Source organism: Eupeodes corollae, chromosome 3 (assembly GCF_945859685.1).
Source record: "Eupeodes corollae chromosome 3, idEupCoro1.1, whole genome shotgun sequence".
NCBI lineage: Eukaryota > Metazoa > Arthropoda > Insecta > Diptera > Syrphidae > Eupeodes > Eupeodes corollae.
Window position 1 is genome coordinate 20,684,762 of NC_079149.1, and position 20,366 is coordinate 20,705,127.

At 29.0% G+C, this 20,366-nt stretch overlaps 1 long non-coding RNA gene across 1 annotated transcript; it reads right to left on the reverse strand.

The window, feature by feature from the left end:
* Nucleotides 1-1,115: 1,115 nt before the first annotated feature.
* Nucleotides 1,116-9,682, reverse strand: LOC129952273 (uncharacterized). Its single transcript, XR_008782290.1, has 2 exons — nucleotides 8,795-9,682; nucleotides 1,116-2,145 (listed from the first exon to the last, which is right to left on the reverse strand). It is a non-coding gene; the product is annotated as an uncharacterized LOC129952273 (long non-coding RNA).
* Nucleotides 9,683-20,366: the final 10,684 nt, after the last annotated feature.

Here is a 20,366-nt window from a genome sequence, read left to right on the forward strand (position 1 = left end):
AATGTGAAAACGATTGCGGGCAGTTTATAGTAGGATATTTTTAAATGTGTTTTTCTTAAATGCTATAAAATGTTCTGCTATTAAAAATTCATTGTCACAAATATTAGGGTAATGCATGTGAAAGGGATTAAAAGGATTTCTCACTTCTGATAGAAGCAATATTTTTAATTTTGGTTCTGGTTAAAAGTTTTTTTCTGTTAAATATTTATTTTTTTTATTTTTATGTAAGGACCAGGTTTAGTTTTGTTTTGAATGCGTACAAAATTTGTTTGCATTGATTTTTTTTTAGCCTTTCTCGTTTTTGTAACCAATGTAAAACTATAATTTTAATAATTTAACAAAACTTAATGAAATGAAGAATTAAGAAATGATAAACCTACTGATTTGAAATAAAAAGAAAATAAATTTAAATAAACAATAAGAAGTAAAAAAAATATTTTAAACAAAAATTAAAATAAACAAATCTAACTCAAACTATTTTTTTTATGAAATAAGTAACTGAAGAAAATTATAAAAAAAAACTAAAAATCGTGAAGATACCCTGCAAATCTGTTGACATAAAAATGGTTTAATATTTTCCATTGTTTTTTTTTTTTTTTTATTTTCGTTATAAGATAAATCAAGATTATTTATTTAAATATTTGAGTTTGTTTTACCTTCCTAACCTAATAATTTGAAAATGTTTAATTGATTATTATTAGAAGTGGAAAACTCGAACTTTAATAATTGAAAAATTTGAAAATTTAACAAAACTTGAAACACAATAAATTTCGAAATATGATAAAAAGTCTTTTATAAGAAACAAAATTTAACACGCAAATTTAAAACGAACAAAAGTTTTTTTTTTAACAATTTTTGTTTTGTAATCAAAGCTAAATATGAGAATATTTTATTTTAGATACAAAATGAAAATTCTAATGATTTCCTCAAAAATAATATTTGTATCTCTTTTTCAAATAATTCTCATGTAACTTTTTTCTAATTAATTTTAATTTTTTTTATTTTTTTAACAAAATTGTAATTTTTGAAAGATTTTAGTATCTTTCTTTTTCTCTGATTACCAAAATCTTTACCTTATTTTTAAGGTACCATGAATTTACTTTCAAAAATTATAATACCTTTCCTTTTCTTATCTGTGTCCATGATGGTGAAGGTCTTGATATTATTTTTCCTCCATGTTGATTGTTTTGTATGATTTTTATGAATGTAAAATTTCGTTGAAAGCTTCCAAAAAATTAAAATATGGATCCAATTTCGCAGTGCTAAGCTGATGTGAAGGCAGCGTTCCATAACCTTGCATCTACTTTCTCGTACTGCGTGGGAAATTTCAAATTTCAAAATTGTATTTTTGTTTATGCGATGTTGATGTTGAAATAATTCCAAAAAAAAGTTTATAATGTTTTTGGTTTTATCGTCATCCTCATATTTATGTAGATGAATAATTTTTGTCGCATTTCTAATTATATCAACGTTGTATTTTCAAAAGTAAAATAAATTCCATAAAAGTATCTAAATTTTTGTTTTGTTTTGTTGTTGTTTTGCGAAGCGATGAGGAAGTTTATCTGATGGATTTTCTGTTGCTGTCTATGGATTGTTAAGTGATGTTTATGTTTAATTTGTGATGTGTAACGAATAACGATGCTGATGATTTAAGGATAATTTGTCAACTGTTGATGTTTTTATTTTATCTTCTATTTCGTTGTTATTTTATTCTGATTATTGCATTAAATTTTTAATGTTTTTTTATTTTTTGGTTTTATAAATTGTTTATTTTGTGATGGTATATGTTGCTATTTCTTGTTGAATATTTGATGATAAAAACTGTTTCCTTCTTCTCTCATTTTAGTTTTTTTTTCTTCTTTAATTTATGGAACAAAATTAATATTGAATTTTGATCCAGAATTTGTGTTGAATAAAAACAAAAAATCAAGGACTATCAAAAAATGTAGCTTCCCTTTATTCGTCGACCATCATGCATTGCAATTTTTATTACAATAATCCCTTGGAGCAAAATTGCTATGGTGTTTGAAAATGAATAATAAATTATCTTTTTATATTATATGAGAAAAATTCTTGCGGAGGAAGCAAATGAAATAGCTTAAGGGGGTTATTTTCCTTATGGTTTTTCAGCTGTTGTGGGATGATCTGTAATTAAAGGAATAAAAGAATAAAATAAAAAATAAAATACAAAAAAGAAAATTAATATAAGAGGAAAATTAAATAAAAAATTTAAAAAAAAGTATAGTAAGGAATGCAGTGAATACGGGTTTCTTTGCTTTTTACTGAAGACATGACTGGAATAAGTCGGGTTAATTTGAAAAACAGCCAGAAATATTTTTTGAAAGTTAACGAAACTTATAATTATTTATTTTTTTTAGTTAGCAATAAATTTTGAATTTTTAAATTTTTGTGTAGAGGCCAAACTCTAGTAAATAAAATCAACTTTATACTCGTACAAAGCAACAAGTCCGAAAAAGAAGGAAGTCAGTATAAATATAGGGTGCATTATTTTTTTGTTTAGAGGGCAAACATCTTAAGTCAAATGTTCTTCTATGTATTTGAGACAGTTATTGTTTTTTGTTTTTTGTTTATTATTATTATTATTTATTTGTTTATTTACTTAACATGCTATTAATTTAAAAATGCAATTAAAAAATTCAATAAAACTTATTTTATATCAAGGAAAACTATTATTTAAAATTACTTAAAATTCGACTTCAATCCACTCCTGGATAAAACACAGAAAATAATTCAATGAATAACCCATAGCTAAAAGCTATTCTCAATTTTCACAAACTTAAAATATTTTTGTTCGTGTTGTTTTAACTATGTACTACAGTTACATTGAATTATCTTTTATATTTTATCTTCATTTTTAATTAAATAAAAAGAATTTAACCTCAAACATTTTTTTTATATTCATGAATTTTATATTCAGCGGATTGAAATAAAATAGTAAAATAAAGATAAAGATATTAAAATTAAAAATTATTTCTATAATTTTGTGTTTATGTACATGTTTGGAATTTTGTTTCTTTTTCTATTTCTAATAATAGTATCTTTAATAAACAAAAATTAAGAACGAACTTCAATTTTATATCAAGTGATAAAGTAAAGAGGACAAACGAAAATTCGTTTTATGAATGAATTTCTTAAACTAATTGATTCAATTGAATTCCATTTCTGATCCATCTCTTTGTGTCACTGAATCTGAATCAATCTTTATTGATTGTTGATGTGAATAAATAAAAACAATACAAATAAAATAGTAATCAGGAATATTTTCTATCAATTAGCTTCGTACTCATAGATGTGGACTTTTGTTATTTTTCCAATATTGATTTGTTACGTCTCGCTCTAAAAAACATGGTAAAATATCTTAAATATAAGCATAAAATTTACTTTTGAAATGTGAAATCAATAATTCATGTTCTCTTAAGAGTTTTTAACAAATGGAGTTCTTCTAGTCTGGTTTTATTTCAGTAGTTTTGTTTGAATTTTGGATAGAATTAATATGGGTTTGCATTTGAGAGTTTATTTGGTTTTTCTTTTATCAAACTCAAATTGCTGGACGGATTTTAGTGAAATTTTTAAAAAAAGTATTGTTCACAATAATAGTTTATAACACAAAATTCTTCTAGGATGTCAGAGAAAAAGAGATTTTGGAAACATATGAACATAATTTTAATTTAACTTAACGAAGTTTGTTTTCTTTAATAAGTTTTTTAATTTTGTAGTCAATGAAATATTTTTTTATAATTCTAATTTTAATAATCTAAATAAATTCAAAAAATGGTTTAAAAAATATGTGATGTCGAGAACAAACCTTTGAACATAGAATTTAAAGAAAAATAAATCTTTTCGTAATTAAGTAATCAAATAACAATATAAATACAAACAAATTAAATTCAATTTTGAATTTTTTTTTTTTTAATTTTAAAATGGTGATTGTCATTGAAACATTAACTTTATTTGAAAGAACAAGGTATAGAAACTTGAAACACAGTTGTTTCTTAAAACCAAAGTTAAAATAAATAATGTATTACCAACTTTTATAAAACTGTATTTGTTTATTGCTTTTTAAATGTTTTTTTTGTAATCATATTTTATTATTTTTTGATCTTTTTTGTAATTAATAAAATATTTTCCCCTTTTAATTTTAACTGAATTAAAAAAAGACTGCTTTAAAACATATGTAATGTAACAATTTGAGAACAAATATTTAAACAAAAATAAAGAGAAATACAAATTAATCCTTTTCTAATTAAGTAATAAACTTAAATTATTAAAATATAAAGTTAAAATAAAATCAAAATATGAAGTTTTTTCTAATAATTTTAAAATGTTGATTTGAAATTGAAAAAGATTAACTTTTATCAATTGAAAGAATCAAAGAAACTTGAAATTTTGTATAAGTATTTATGTGTTAAATCTTTTTTTTTAAAGCAAATTTACATATATACATGAAAATTTATTGTGTTGAGATCATAATTTAGTTTTTTATTTGTATTTTGTTTTTGTTTGTTTTCTTTAAACTATTTTTCAAATTATTTTAATTAGTCTTTGGTCTTGTTTTTGTTACCTAACAAATATTTATCTTTTTACTTTTAAATATATAAAAAAATAAAATTCTTTAATACTTTTGAATTGTTGAAGAAAGAAAAATTTAAAATAGACCACAAATTGAATCAGAAATTGAATATATATTTTTTAATTTGATAATTATATACAAATATAAAAATGAAATAATCAAATATTTATAAATATCATTGTTTCTTAAATGATTCTAGATTAATTGTTTCCAAATGTTATTAACAATTTAAAATGAAAATAAATTTTGAAATATGTTGAACTAAATTTAAGGCGAAACAAAATTTAACACAGATTTTTTTTATTTTTTTTTTAAAGTTAAATTCTAGAATATTTTTTAGTTGAGTTCATATTAATGAAAATAATAAAAATTAGAATTAATGAATTGCTGTTAGCTTGCGTTTCAAATTTACACATAATATGTTGTTTTCCCACACCTTATGCATGCAATGAATAAATTAAGTAATTTACAAATAAAATGTATGAACAATTCATAGAAAGATACAATATCTTTAGGATGATATCTAATAACATCTCAATTCTAAGTTGAATGCATTCAACCTGCTATAAAAAAAAATGCATTTTGAAGAAAAAAAGAAACACCTGTTTGATTATAATATGATTAAAAATAAGGGATTTTGTTTTGTTTAAAAATTCACGGTTGAAGTATTCTAATATTGTTACTTTTTTTTGTTCAACTAAATATTGTACAAAAAAAAAAACAGTTTCCCACAAAAAGATTTTCAAAAAATATAAACACGCACAGTGTGTTTTATGTAGATTTCTTATAAATGTAGGCACGTTTATTTTTTGGGGGGAACAATTCAATGAAACGATTTTATTGTTTATTTTTTTTTTGTTGTTTTCTTAAAACGACTGAACTCTATTAAATAAAATCAACTTCATACTCGTACAAAGCAACAAGTCCGAAAAAGAAGGAAGTCAGTATAAAAATAGGGTGCATTATAGTATAGGTACAGTACCTACAATGTTTATCGTATAATGTTTAAACTAAGGGAAACCCACAGTATACGAAATCTACATTCACTATACATATGTATATGCAACAAAAGACTACAAATATTTATTCCGATTGTATTGGAATTTTTATTGAGGTTTCGTTTACATGTACTCTGAACACTGTTCAGTAAATATTTTTGAGGGTTATTGCTTAAGATACGTTTTCAGCTTACAATGGTTTCTTTATTTTGTGTTTTTTTTCAAGGATTTGATTTAAAAAGACAATAATACTTATACTTATGTGAGATCAATGAACTTAGTCTGGATGAAACTCTCATGCAAATTATTTTGAAATTAAATAAAAACTTGGATTTTGAGTTTAAATTACAACTACGACCAATAAGTAGATACTTGAGAGGGAACAAATGATAGTTGAATACTTCACTCAGTATAAATTATCATTTAGTATAAAATAAAACAAACAAATTTGACTTCATTAAAATTTTGTTTTAAATATGCTCAAACTGACTTTAAAAAACATACGTTTTTAACTTTAAAAAGAAAAAATGTATTGTTTCAAAATTTTGTAAAATTCATTCAATAATTATTTTTGGAAATTGGGTTTTAATTAAATGAAATCGTAAAGAAAAAAAAGACTAACAAAAATAGTTATAAAAGTATAGAAATGTTGCTTAAATTGGTTAATTTAAATATAGTTTAAAATGAATTCTAATACAATGAATAATATTTATTTTAGTAAATATATAAAATTATATTATCTTTTCTTTTAAAAAATGCATTTTATAAAATACAAAAGAATATGAAATGAACTACATTGATGTGAAATGAAGCCTAAAAGTTAATAAAAACTAAGTTATAAAATGTTCATAAATATTTCTTTTTTAACTTATTTTACAAATACTTTTAAACAACAATTTAAATTTTATTCCTTCAAATTTGAAGATAAGTTTACAAAAGTAATCATTTTTACTTTTAAAAATGCATAATTACAATTCATTGAATTTTTATATTTTTGGAAGTTTGAAGTTATTTTTATTTAAAAAATGAATAAAAACATGTTGAAAAAATAAGAAAAGATTGATATTTTTTAATCTATTGACTAAACATTTGAGATTTTCAAAACTTGATAATTTTGATTTATTAAATTTCTATATATTTGGAGATTTAAAATTCTTGTTTTATTTTAAACAATTTTTTATTTAGCTTTTTTCCATAAATGTTTTCTAACTCAAATATTAAAAGAATTATATTTTAACATCCTTAAACGGCTTCAAAATCTTGATTTGATTTAATTTTGGGGTAACTTAAAAAATGGATAAATTTGGCTTGAAATAAAAGTTGTAAAATTTAAAAAAAAATGCAATTCTAGTTAATTTTTGAATATACAAAAATAATGACAGGAAAAACAATGCGTACAAATTTTTGGTACGCAAATTGTCTTAAAAACTTTCTTAGCTTATTTTTTACACAATTTAAAGTTGGTTTCTTTAAAATTTTAAGGAATTTGTATTTTTAAGTTATCTTTTTCTTTCAATAAACTATTGAAAGAAAGTAAGTAAACATACATTTTTACCATTTTTTGTTTTGATAAACAACTAAAACATATAAAATTTACAATTTTGAAGATATTTTTAATTTTTTATAATACTTATCCAAAAAACCCTGTTTTTCTTCAAAGTTTTAAAATTAGTTTGTCTTGAAATATTTGAATTTTCTTAAATTTGTATTTAGATCAAGTTAACTAAAAATAAAACAAAGTAATACATTTTAATTTTTGTATAGTTTTAAAAAATCTTTAAAAAAAAACAATTGAAAATTATAAAACATAAATTCTTTCAACGTTTTGTTTTAATAAACAATGAAAATATATAAAACTAAAATTTTGACACTTTGTTTATCTACAAAAAAGTATTTTCTTAATTTTTTATAATCTTCATCTTGACAATCTGTTTTTAAAAGTTTTGAATTTGAATCTTTATTTTTTTTAAACTTCAAGTTAACTTAAACTGAAACAAATTAATAAATTATTAAAATTCTTTTTTTGCTGTTGTAAAACTAAGAAATTATTTTTTGACAGTATTTTCAATCACTTTGGCAACCCTACGTATCATCAACAAAATAAATAAATAAAATATCAACATGTCATTGTATAATTGATATCTCTTTTCATTCTTCTGTTTAATCACCATAATACATGAAAATATGTATTTAAAAAAAAAATATTATTTGATTGCAGTCACGATTTATGTGTAGCCTGTCATCAGTTCACTCAAACAAAAAAAAAAACTTCAATCCTATAAATTTAATCAAAAAATAAGCAAATTAATCAAACAACTTTATGTGTCGTCAAGAAAGAAAACAAAAAAACTGAAACTCATCTGAACTTTGGACTTCTCTTAAAGAAGTATTATGAAGTTTGAACTTCAAACCAAAATGAAAAAGAAGAAAATATTTTATAGGATTTTTAATTGGCACTTAAATCGATTGCAATAGATACATTATACATAAATTGAGTAACATTTAATTGGGTGATGGCGCCAATAGGCATAAGACATTTTATACCATAAAAATTCAATACAATCCGATAGATATCTGTTAATTTATATGAAATCAAGCCAAGGCTTTCTGCGAGTTATAAAAGATACAAAATTTATAATTTATCTATCTTGTATCTACAGAACTCATTGGTTAAGCTTCAATTAATAAATTAATGGGCAATAAATTGCATATCTAAGTTCGGAGTCCTATAAAAATCATACCTAGATAAGTTGATAAAGTAATGTATTTCAAGTCTTCTTAACTTATCATCGAAATTTGGGTCAATTGCAAACACCTCATTTCAATCCAGAACAAGTCTGGAATAATAAACTCAACATTCAGTATCTAAAAAAGAAGAACTGGTATCTTTCTTTTTATCCCTTTTGAATACACAAAATCCGCATTGAAGTTCTATCCATATCTATAAAGATATCCATAAAACCTGTCACTTTCACCGAAACTCGTGTATAGGTATGTCTCAAGCGAAATTCCATCGCACTTCCAATCCCAGACTCTATACTCTATGTTATATAAATTCCCCCCCAAAAAAAAAAGATTCTCAAACTTTCACGCAAATTATAGTCAGAAAAGTATCTAGATACAAATCTATAGGTATAAGAATTGTGCAGTAAAAGACCGCACATTGAATTAAACTTAAAAAAAGATATAAGATATAAGTACTTACAGTGGGTTCGTTACATCGGTTAATCCATCAAATTAAGTAAAACACTGTAAGGTATATAGATATAGAAAATCCCTTGCAACGGCGGCAGCGAGGCACGGTTTGTGCTATGCTTTGCTGTTCGGTTGGATGACTACGTTACTAAGTTTCATTTTCCACGGAAGAATATTTTCATGATAATAAATAATTTGAATTTATCATAATCGTCATCATCATTATACACCTTGCTGCATCCATCATCCATTGAGAGAGGGATATGAAAAAAGTATCTGTATCTATTGCTTTATCGTACTTATGTATGGGAAGTTAGATAGTTTGTTGGTGATGATCATAATAATTATTATGTTTGGTTTTTATTACGTTAGTTTATTTTTGCTTTTTTAGAATGTCTTTTAACTTTCTCTTTCGTTGAATGTCATCGTCGTCGTCGTTGCTGTTGTCACTTTCAACAACACAAAGATACACACAATCAGATAGATAGATACTTTTTTTTTTTTTTTAAGTTCTCAGATACACTTTGCACTTCACTTTGATTCGAGATTGGAAATTCTGGATAAAGTTTCTCTTTTTATTTAATTAATTCACTTAGTTTTTTTTTTCTACAGTTGTTGGAGTTCTTATGATCAAGTTTCACTTATGCACACAGATAGTTTTTTTAGTTCTTTTAAATGAATTCCAAGTTTCGGCCCAATTTGAGAACCAGCCTCAGAAAGGGCCACACACCAGAGAGGCACCACACTCAAGTTTTAAACTCAATCGTAGTCGTTGTTGGTTGTGTCGACTTCGAGTTGCAAACAAGAAATGCGATGATCATTGGAAATGCTGATCGTATTTATACTTGGCCGTCATTTTCATATCGAACATTTCAACCACCAAAATTTTTAGTGTGTTCCTATAAAGTTAAGTACATAAAATACGTACAACGATGCACCCTATAGAAAGAACATACAAAAATATGTACGAGTATGTTGTGAAATTTTTAATTGAATTTATATACATGAAATTAAAAAAACCACCACCACGGCTCTACAATATACAATCTTATAGATACATTATCTAATCGTTATATTTTGGTTAAGGATTTCGATGGTTAGGAAGTGAAAGGAAGGGATCGGTTGGATCAGTGGGAATTTTTCTTAAAATTTTGTTTGCCTTTTGCCGATTGTACATAAGAAAAATAAGCAGGCATAAGTTGGAAGGAAGGTATACCTACTTTTGTATAGAAGCAACAACGTTCCCCTAAGATTTGTGAATAGTTTTTTTTTTGCTTCCCTGGCTTCTTAAGGGAATTATATCTAATATGGCACAGAAAGAATAATAAATTCTATTGTTCAAAGCTTAAGGTTCTGTGAAGATATTTTTTGTGATTTTCACATGAGGCAGAAATTCTTGGATGAGGATTGACTTTTTTGGAGAAACTTAAAGGGTGATATTTATTTTTTTGTTATTTCGATGTGAAATCTAACTCTAAGAAATTTAAGATTCAAAAATCTATCTAAGGGCGAGGTACCTATCACCTATAATTTGGTGTAAATAGTTTTTTTGGTTTAGATATTTTCCCATGAAGATCTTCTTTACAGTTCTTTTTTTGCAGTGTTTTTTTAGTTTATGAATCTGGTTATGGAAGATACTTGTAAGTAGGTAAGGTACATGAAGAAATTAAGCTTGAAACCAGCTTGAAATATGTTGTTAGTTTTATAAACTTGTTCTTCGATCGTTTAATGGCATTTTTGTGTAGCTATATGTAAGAAATTGGAAACAATTACCTTATGTGTTCAATAAAATGTAGATAAATACTTATATGTATCTATGGTGTTTGAAATGTCATCAATAAAGCTTGCCAACAATTTCTAGATAGTTTTTTGAAGTTGTTTGTTAGATTTGGCTTTACGTTAGGTACGAGTACGTTCATTAAAACAAAATTGTATGCTGTTTGCTATTTTTGTGCCATTTTTGTATTTTTTTAAAATTTTGTTTGATAAGACTATCTGGTACCTTTAAGATATCTTTGAACTTATGTTGAACACATGATACCTTAAAGTTTGTATATTGTATAGGTACACGAAGATATGGTGTCATGATTCAACTGATTAATATTCATTTCATATATGTCTACGTACTTATAACGTATGTAATATTGTATTTGAACAAACAATCAATTTTGTACTTAGTTTTTTGAAACAACATTTTTTTGAGTTGGTTCTATAGAAATTTGACCTCATTATTTTTATTTTTTGTATTTATTTTTATAAAACAATTTGAACTCTTTGTTTTAGGGGAGGTATTTATGTATTTAGTCATTGGTATAATGAATTTATTGTTCATTACTATTATTTTTAGTTAACGGAGGTCTCTGATTGTAATGAGATATGTTTATTTTTTGTTTGATATGTTATAAAAGCAAATATTTTCAAACATAAAAACTATGCTTCATCTAATTTGGGTCGGAACTAAAGAAACTTGTTGCAAAATTGAAAATTTTAAGACAAACTAGTTTTTAAAACTGCTTCCTTAAATTTACAATTTACTGATTTGAAAAAAAAACTGTATCCAAAAATGTGAATGAAGTTCTATCGAAGGTAGATGAAAAAAAGCTCACAGACAGTATTGTTCGTAACCATACACATTGTAAAAATGTTTCTTAAATATTTCATTTTGAATTTTTGAAAGCAAACAATTCAGAAATTCAATCAACTTTAGAAGTTCAATTAAAATAAATATGTAATTTTTAGCTTTAAGCGTTTCTTACCGCAATTCTAAAAACAACAAAACTTAATTTTTAAATCAAATAAATAACTTAAAACTATACATACCCATTATTTTCAGCGATAAAAGCTGCTGCAAAAATATATGACCTATAGTTTTAAAAATAACCTAACAACTGCTTTAAAAATTATAATCAATAAAATTGAAAAAAGTCCGAAATATATTTTAGTTATTTTTGGAATTATGATTTGGTCAAAGTCCTTATATTAACATGCTCTTTTCAAAAGTCGTCTTTTCAAAATTTTTCTTACAAAATTCTGCCTTGTATAATTTAATTTATCAAATCTTGTATTTGAGAATTAAAAATACTCTTACATTGGGTTTTCCACTAACGGTTTTTATTTTGGATGACCCACAATTTGGCAATCGCCAATTTTAAACTGTAATAAATTTTCATTTGTCAAGCAAAAGCTACGTCATTCAACAACACAATGATATTTTTAAAATTTACTACAAATATGGTAGAAATATTCCAGCTACCTGTTCAGAGCCTAGCCCGTCTAATAAATATTAATGAAAAAACAATTTTTAGAATTCTATTTTTTAAATAAGACAAGAAATATATTTAAAAAAATTAATTGCATGAACTGGTTTTAAAAATTGTCAAGAAATTCAATTTTTGTACAGCTTGATTTTTGATTGTTAAAAAACTTCTTGTAAAGAGTGGTTAAATTTTAAGCGCCGGTGTTAGATGTAAACCACACCTAAAACTCAAGTTGGTTTCTGCAATTTCATTTGACATTTCTCAATTTCAGACTAGTTCAATTTCACCCATGGATGATACACAATTGATCAACGTTTTAAAGTTGTCAAGGCTTATTATGAAAATGGGCTTTCAAATCAATACGCATGTCGAGCACTTCACGAGTTGTTCAGTCAATTTAATCGTCCAAATGTGCGTACAATGGAAAAAATTGTTCAAAATTTTAAAAATTGGGTCTGTAGGAGTTGTTAAAACACCAGTGCATGGTTGTATTGCAGAAAATATTGCTGCTGTTCGCGATATTATGGCTGAAGAGCCGTCAACTCGACATCTCTCACGCTCGTCGTTGATTATCATGATACATAAAAAACTTCCATTTACACGCTAACAAGGTGCAATTGACTCAAGAACTAAAGCTCTTTGAACATTTCAAAAGTCGCGTTGTAAAGGGTCAGAGTGGTGGCAAGAAATGGATGACCAATTTTCGAAGAAAATCATCTTCAGTGATGGGGCACATTTTCACTTCAGGGAATTTGTCAATGAGCAGAATTGATGCATTTGGGCGAATGATAATCCAAGAGTGATTGTCAAAACACAAAAAACCAATACTGTGAGTGGTGTTTGCTATCGCGAGTTGATAACGAACTTTTTATGGCCAAAATTTAGAAGATATGGATGAAGATGATATCTGGTTTTAGCAGGACGGTGCCACTTACCAGACACACTGCTAACGAAACAATAGATCTTTTGCTTGACAAATTCAATGGCCGTATTTTTGCACGTTGTAGTGATGTCAAGACCATGTAATTTGACTTCTTTCTTTGGGGATATTAATGGTAAAGAACCTTAATTATTACTGAAAATTTAGACCGTATCGGATGAAGTTGTGTCGTCGAGTTCACGGCGGCCACTTGACCGATATTATGTTCCATACATTATTTAACCATACTAATATTATTGTCATAAAACGAAATGAAAATAATTGAATTAAATAATTTGCTTAATTACCCTAAATCCAGAACGTTTGCGGTTTTTAAAAGAAACGTTAACTCTTAAAAAACCAATTTTAAAAAATATGTAAATAAATATATTTGGACAATCTTTGCAGACAGAATTTGTTTATAAAAACACAGGAATAAAGTATCGGCTTCGTTGGTCTTAAGAAATTGAGTTCGAAAAAAAAAATAGTTCCAAAGTATTTTTTTTTGACAATTTTGATTTGAACTATTAACTTTTACTTAAGATAAGTTTTTGTTTCTTATGAGAAAATACAAAATTAAAAAATTCTCAATGGCATTTATCTCTCACCATTATTTAATTATCCGTAATCATCGCAATGTTAATTTCTATACTAGTTTAGAATTACAAATAAATATTTTGTTCTTTGCTTTTTTTGACAGTATGTATATTTTCAGGAATAGTTTATAAACGTTTTAAGGGCGTTCTTTTAATACTTATAGAATAGCAGCTTTTGGTGACATTGTAGCTCTAAGAGCTAAGAGATTTGAGACTTCAAGTGAATATTCGTGAATATGTATTTTTTCTTCGATGATTATAGGCAACAGAATAAATAAATAAGAAGGTGGCGAAACACTCCGTTAAGAAATAGGACCTAGTGACTTACGCAACCATTCCTGTGTGCGAGTTAATCCTATAGCTTTAAGCCAAATCCGAAAGGCAAATTTAAGGCATCACTTTTCATGCGACAAGAATTACTCTTGGAGAATTTTCAAATTTTTGGCAAGAGGCAGTAACCGTGAAAAAAGTAGATGATACAGGCAGGGATTGAAACCAAGACCTCTGGTATGACAGTCCTATACCTATTTTTTAAAATGTATTTTTACTAATTCATTCTTAAAACTATGTATCTTAAACGGTAGAAAAAAATTAATAAAACCATAGTAGCACTAAACGGTCACTCTAAATTTAGCAGTAACCATCACGTTATTCGAAAATCTTGGGTCATTGACAATTTTGTTTAGTTTTAGCTACTCTACCGTCCGAAAGAGTAGCAGTAAAGATCCATGATGTTTGACAATCTGAAGAAAACGTATGTCTCTTTTTTTATAAAGTACAGGCACTCAAGGTTATATTAATACCCTTAACACGTTTACGGTTAGACACAGTGCGAGTATTAGGAAAATAGGGAAGGATTAAAGAAGAGATACCGTTGCACATTGGTCGTAAAATTTTGAGGTTTGAAATGGGAGGGGAAAACAGAGTTGGCCAAAGCATTCCACATTCTCGATGAGTGGTTAAAAAAAGAATCTCTATATGTACTTAAAAGTACGTCCGAAATTGAGCTCGAGGATAAACTGATGAGCATTTCTGGATGTGCGAATATTAATACTTAATTGTTTGAGGGGGGGGTATGCAACTGGCTAATTCGACAGAACGTTGTTTGTAAAAGTATCCGTAAATAACGAAAGGCATGAAAAGTTGCGCCGGTGTTTGAGAGATGTAAATGTTTCGGTTATAGTTCTATCCCCTATCATTTGAAGGCTTTGTAAATTACCGCCAGATCAGAAGGGGTGAAACATTTCTTGCAACGTCCGAGAAATCCTAAGCACCTGGCAGAATTTTTAGCAATATCAAATATGTGATTATTCCATAAAAGGTACTGACATACTGACAGTTGATTAGTTTCCTGGATGCAAATGCCGCTCATAGATAGCGGCATCAGGGGTATGTTACGCTTTATCGACAGGAGACAGCATTAAATTCTACACGGTTTTTGATTTCCCAATGGACAATGCTGTCAAGATCAAAATTTAATGAGATTATCATACGCTACCGTTGAAGTTCCACATCCAAAGGACAAGGCTGTGAATCTAGAAACGAATATGAAAAGCTGAGAGTACTGTCGTCGGCGAAACAGTTTAATGGATTAGAAGTGGCAGACAAAAGATCATTTATTAATATAAGGAAGAGGGTCGGAGACAAAACGGAGCCCTGAGGGACACCAGAATTTATTTCATGAATTTCAGACTTGAAACCATCCAATACAACTTGTATTGAACGGTTAGAAAGATAATTTCTAATGCAATGAAGAAGAGATTCATCAATACCAAAATCACGCATTTTCGATAACAGAGCTTGGTGCCAAACTCTATCATATGATTTTGAAATATCAAGTGCAATAATCTTACTTTCTCCAAAACGATGATTTATTCCACTGTTCGGTGAGATAAACCATGAGATCACCAGTGGACCTATTGCTACGAAAGCCATACTGCCCGTCATTAAGAAGCTTTCGTTCTTCATCATATTTCTTAAGCTGGTAATTAATCAGCTTTTCCATGACCTTGGAAAGAAGGGACGTAAGTGCTATTGGTCAATAGTTAGAGGGAGGGGAGGATTCACCTTTTTTAAAGACTGGCTGTACAAATGCTATTTTCTATCCACTTGGAAAGAGACCTGTAGAGAGAGAATACTATGTGGGCCGGCGGATTTGTGTGTGTCAAGGCCTTTCAGTACTCTTGCAACTGAACGAGTGCGAAAGTAGATTCGTCCCATAAAATCGTTTACGCTCTCAAGAACAAGAGGACTCTTGACACTCTCCGGTAGCGTCGAATTAACAGCAAAAATTTAGGGTGATTTAAATGCTAAATCAATAAAATAGATCCATTTAATAGTAAAAGTAAATCAAAGTAAAGTGACTAATCAAATACAATTTCTATCGAAATTGTTAATCATGAAAATCTAAATTTTAATTAAAACATTTTATCTCTCCGATTTCTTGTTTGAAATCCATTCAAGACTAGTTCATTCATTCAAACTTCAAGCTTCTGATGAAAAACTCAATAAAACCCTCAGTTATGTATTTTTTGTTTTCTTCTTTTTTTTTGATCGATGAAAACTTGAAGCAATTTATTAATAAGCATGCATTTATGGCCTCAAAAGTCTTAAATCTTATAAAGTACTCTTTGTCCCCATAACACAGCTATGTATCTTCATATATTTTACGATACATAATTTCGCTTCTTAAGCAGCTATTACACATACGTATATACAGTTTCATTTACATTCTAAAATAAAAACACACAAATATAAATTTAATATCTAAATGTGTGCCGTTTGTTTCTTCAATTGAAAATCTAACACCCACTTTAAAAATATGAACATAATCATAAGCATGCGTGCAAAAGATGTATTAACCCGCATTTTTGTTGGACACAAATCCACAGCATCACCATCAGAGAATTGTGATGTGTTTTCTTTATAAGATAATCAAATTTTTATATAAGACCAAAACAATATTATTTAAGATGGAATATGAGTTTGAGTATTGTTGAATTTATCCATTAAGACCATCATATAGAATATTTTGTTGTTTGTATTCTCGAATCATAAATAATTCTGAAATGGGCGTACTTTATTGCTCATGGATATTTGAAAAAATACAAATTTTATCATTTCATATATACTCCGATGTATGTATCTATGTTTGGTTAAATGATATCTGTGTACATAACAGTTAATTATCTTTTCTATGAATATGTCGCCCTCTTATTCATTGAAGTAATTTTTTTTTTGTTTATAACAATTTTGTTGTTGTTATTTTGTTTTCGAAGATAAGTACCATTTAATGTCTTTTGAATTTCGAGTGCGGGCGGCAGCAGATACATTTGTAGATATGACAGTTTTCTTCAGATAAGAAATCCAAAATCGTTTAATACAAAATGCTTACACGCTTGTATGAGTATTTATGTATGTAAGTTATATTGTTTTGCATTAAAAACTAATTTTGTAAGATATCTTTGAACATATAGATTATTATTGTTGATTTAAGATAAGCAAATGTTGAAGCTAGTTTTTATGAGTCATTTATAGTCATGAAGATAAAGTTGCAATATTTAAATCTTCCACACGGTTGTTACAAATTTTTAACAACCAGAAATAATTTAAAGGCTATGTTTTCAAAAAATTGTCTTACTGACGTACTTTATTAATTAATATATTTTGAAACAAGAAAAGGTCAAAGTGTTATATCGATATTAAGCCTAGTCAAGCATTCCACATTTGTATAGTGCAGCGAAAGACAGCCCCGTCGAGAGGGGATAGGGGAGGAAACCCCGCGGGCACGGAATTTTCTAGGGGCCCCTAAAATTGAAAACAATGAGGAGAGTGCTTAAATTGAAGCAGTGAAACCATTGGCGAAGTATCAGAAGAAGAATTATTATTCAAGCCAGAAACATGACTACGTTGAAATTCGAAAATTCTTAAAAAAACTAGCGTAAATTTAAAAAAACTTAAAAAATACCTTACTGGCCCTATGCGGGTGTTCTAAGTTAATCCATTATCTTATAACTACTATCTTTTGGCCAAAGAACAAGTTTAATGCTAAATAACGAGAACTTATTCTAAGAACCAAGAAAATTTATACAAAAAAACTTGGTATCTTTATCACTGTTTTTTTATTTTAAATAAAACTTAAAACTAAATAAAAAAAGAAAGCCGAAACCCGCTATACTTAAATAATAATAAATTAAACTAAACTATAATACTTAAGCTACTTAAAACTAACCAAAACCAATAATACTACTTAAAATTACTTAAAACTACTTAAAAGCTAGAACAGCCAAAGTAAGCCTGTTTTTTGTTTTTGTTTTTTGTGTTTTTGTGTGTTTTTTTTTTTTCTGTGCCGCCCTGACTGTCCCTAACCTAATCCTTAAACCTATGTTAGCCGACCAAGGCCAAACGCCCTATACACTTTAAATGACATTCTCAATTTGAAGACATCAAAACTGGTTATCCTGCCTCACCCGATCTCTTCGGTCCCTATAAAAAACAGTCCTACTGAACCGAAGGCACTCGTCGCCTTCCAGTGCGAGGACGTCTCAACTGTAAAGGAGTCGCCTATCTACAGTTTTACGGCTGTCGTGGTAGATTAGCGGAACCGCATCCTTATCCTGTATCAGCCCTCGATTGTCTGAATCGAAAAAAGTTTCGGGCGGAATGTTGCCACTTAAACGTGCGCTTTCGTAGTACTCATTGTTTGGGTAGTAAGTCCCAAAGATTAAGCTGCTAGTCGACGACATCGCTCTCGCAATGTGACCCCTACCAAGCTTCAGCAAGAAATTATATATTCTGTTTATGTTGGCTCTGTTGTATAGAATCTGGTTGGAGTAGTAATGTTTGTACTCCGACTCTGGTGTTCTGTGTAGTCCAAGCCAACGTCGCAGACATTGTTTCCTAAACACCCGAATCTTTTCCATTTGAGATGGGGTAACGTTGAACCATACCCGGCACCCATAGGCAATCATCGGCCGGATAAGGGCCATGTAGCAAATCAAATTCACTCTGCTGTCGAGACGGCTGCCAAAAAACAACCGTTTTGCCAGGGCAAAGGCTCCCCTAGCTCTGGCCAAAGCAGCACTCATATGTCTGTCGAAATACAAGTATTGATTCAACCAGATGCCAAGGTACTCTACTACACTTTTATTCGTCAGTGGCTGTCGATTTGGTCCAACGATCACTAGATTTTTAAAGTTCTTTCTCGTATCCCTTGAGGCTCCATACAGCGGAGTCCTGAACAGAATAGTTTCACATTTCTGAAAGTTGATTTTCAACTTCCAGTCATGCTGAATCTTGTCGAAGTCACCCTGCAAAAGTGTCTTGATAACCTCAATTTTTGGGCCGTTCTGTACGCAATTAAGTCACCGGTGTACGCTATTGCCTGAGTCAGACTTGCTATCAGATCACTGGTGTAAATGCTGAATAAGATCGGCGAGTTAACCGCTCCCTGTTGAGGATCATTTTTAATATCAAAGATTTTGGTAAATGTTACATTGCCAATTTTGACAATAAACGGTCTGCCATTAAGCATGTCATAAAGGATATACAACCGTGGTTTACTTATGCCGAGCCTGTTTAACTTTAGATACAGACCCTCTAACCATACGGTGTCGAAGGCCTTCTCCAAATCAACCAGACAAGACCCGTACATTGCTTTTAGATTTGTTCTATTGGATATCAGAAACAAGCTTAGACGCAGCATGAATAGTGTCATGACCCGCGTTAAAGCCGAACTGATTATCCGGAATTATTTTCTTGTTCTCAGCCCACTTGGACAGAGCTCTATTTATAACCTTCTCGAGTACCTTACTGATACTTGGCAGAAGACTTATCGGCCGGAGATTTGCCGGATTGGAGTTGTGCTTTCCCTTTCTCGGGAGGGGATGTACCACAGCTGTTTTTTTCCAACGGACTGCATAATATGCATTATTCAGAACGTGGTTAAACAGAGTGAAACGGTAAATGTCGTAGTACAATGTTGGATATACCATCGACTCCTGCTGACTTCTTTTTCTTTAGTGAATCGAAGATGAGCTGGAGCTCTTTCTTCGTGACTAATACGGTATTAGTGCGGTTTTGCTCGGCGATGATGGTATTTGCCAAGTTTTCGTCATTGAACCTAGTAAAACCGAGGATCTCGAATCGCCACTATGTTATGTCGTTACGCAGGTAGAAGTGGTGCTGCAGGGATCTTTTCTCCAGCTCGTGATTCGGGCGAATGCTAGGATTCACCTTGTACACTTGCTGGAAAGCAGCCCCCACGGCCTCTGCATCTAATGCGGATCTTCAACAACAAAGAAGTCATCGTCCAAGACGGCGTCTCCTGGATCTATTCCTGCTGTCAGAAGTACGTCTCTGTTTTCTGTCGTCCTCTGAAGCTTAAGACAAGGAAGGTCGTACTGATCATTCCTCCTAAAGATTTTGTTAATTCGCGGAAACATACTCGGGTCACTAGAGTTAACGGCTCGAATTTTCTTGTTCCAGTACAAATTAATGTTTAATCGATAGTTTTCTTTGATCAATTTGTTAACGTTTTGTATCGACTCCTTCAATGTCCTAACTTGTAGATTGTTTGGGTCAATAAACCTCCGGTACAAAAGTTTAAACCTTGTCAGAAGTCTACTTTTGTGTCTGTGCAGTGCATCTTTAGTCACGTTACGGTACAAGTTCGTTGTGTCTCGCTCCTTGTATTTTGGTATAGTTCTTTTCATGGTTCGTTGGATTGTCTCGTCCATTTGTTGCAAATATCCGTCAATCTCGTCATTTGTCAAATTCCTATCTATTGGTAGGGATATGTTTCTCGACCGA